Source organism: Myotis davidii, unplaced genomic scaffold (assembly GCF_000327345.1).
Source record: "Myotis davidii unplaced genomic scaffold, ASM32734v1 scaffold327, whole genome shotgun sequence".
NCBI classification, from domain to species: domain Eukaryota; kingdom Metazoa; phylum Chordata; class Mammalia; order Chiroptera; family Vespertilionidae; genus Myotis; species Myotis davidii.
In genome coordinates, this window is record NW_006298628.1 from 3,658,817 (window position 1) to 3,660,502 (window position 1,686).

At 41.4% G+C, this 1,686-nt stretch overlaps 1 long non-coding RNA gene across 1 annotated transcript in view; it reads left to right on the forward strand.

Moving 5' to 3' along the window:
• Positions 1–1,486, forward strand: part of LOC107184756 — a 26,124-nt gene extending 24,638 nt beyond the window's left edge. Inside the window, exon 4 of the long non-coding RNA XR_001515658.1 lies at positions 1,227–1,486. This is a non-coding gene — a long non-coding RNA (uncharacterized LOC107184756). The remainder of the gene's footprint in view (positions 1–1,226) is intronic.
• The last annotated feature ends 200 nt before the right edge of the window (positions 1,487–1,686 follow it).

A 1,686-nucleotide genomic window follows, 5' to 3' on the forward strand; every position in this document is an offset into this window, starting at 1 on the left:
ACGTAGCAGGACTCTGCTAGGCTGTGTACATCCCTCCCAGGGTCAGAGGGCTTGGAGGCAGTGGCCATAACTAACCAGAATGGGAACATGGATTAACTCATTTAATGATTTAATAACAATTCTATGAGTTCGGTACGTACTTACCCCCTTTGTATAGGTGAGGAAAAGAGGTGGAGCCAAGATGTAAACTTAGGCACTGTAGCATTCGCAACCATTATGTGAGAGTCATAGATAGGTAACTCTTGGAGTGACAAAGAAGCTCTGCTAACATTGTTAGCTGGAAATCACTTGAGAACATTCCCTAGAAAGTCAGAACTCTTGGCTTTTCTATGCCACTTTATCTTGGAGAATTCACTTCTGTTCTTCATGCTCGCAGGGAAGGAAGTACAACAGGAATACATGGCAAGCCTGTTGCTTGCATTGTAATCAATAAATACATTGTAATCAGATTCGTTCAGTTCTCCAGAAGGATTTTTCTTCTTTGAATCAACTGTGCTCCTCTTAGAATGCAGGTTACCAGAAAGAACTGCAGGAATTTCAATCTTAGATGCCACCTGCCCTGGGGGGGGAGGGGGGGATGCAAGTACACGCCCCCCCTGCTTATGAGATATCCCATTCTTTTTGGCTCCGTTTAGAAATTTCAAAATTTGGAGAAATAAATCAATTTTGCCTTTTGCTTCATCATATTTCATCTGGGATTCTATTCATTTATTGAATAAATACATGAATGTCTACTATGTGCAAGACTGTTCTTTGCAAGGCTGAGCCCCTAACCACTTTATTCCTCCCTCTAATACTGCTTATGAGATATCCCATTCTTTTTGGCTCGGTTTAGAAATTTCAAAATTTGGAGAAATAAATCAATTTTGCCTTTTGCTTCATCATATTTCACCTGGGATTCTATTCATTTATTGAATAAATACATGAATGTCTACTATGTGCAAGACTGTCCTTTGCAAGGCTGAGCCCCTAACCACTTTATTCCTCCCTCTAATTGCACGAGTTCCCTTCTCTTGCTTTTTCTGAAATGTGAATTACTAGGGTTAGAGAATTAAGAAATATCCCGTGGTGTTACTTTCCCAGCAGGCAGCTCCCAATTTTCCATGGAGTTAATGAGATAGAAAGATATGAATTTTCCAAAAGAGCAGCTAATAGGAAAAGAGAAGCTCATTCATTCATCTCAGAATGAATTAAATGATGTTAACTTCCCTTATTATTTCATCCAGGCTGACATGAAACAAATTTGCATTCCTTGAGAAGCTGACCAGAGGGCAGGCAGAGGATGATCTGTGATGTGTTGGCTACCATGTGAGGCCAACATAAACTCAACAGTGGAGCAAATAATCCCAGACAGATTATACCAATATTCCGTATTAATAACTACTCAGTGGAGTGGGGTTTTTTTCACTTCGGTGGTGAGACAAGTAAAATAAAAATTTCATGTTTTATTTTCTGGGGCATAGATTGACAGAAGTCTGTTAACAAATGACTACCGTATTTGCCGGCGTATAAGACGATTTTTTGGCCCTGAAAAATATGCCTCCAAGTGGGGGGTCGTCTTATACGCCAGGTACACTTCAGATAGACTGCCCATAGTGCTTGCCCCGTGCCATAGTGGCCTCCCGATGCCAGCCCCCTTCATTCCACATACCGTTCAGGCATCAGCAGCGCTGCTGGGGCTCTGAA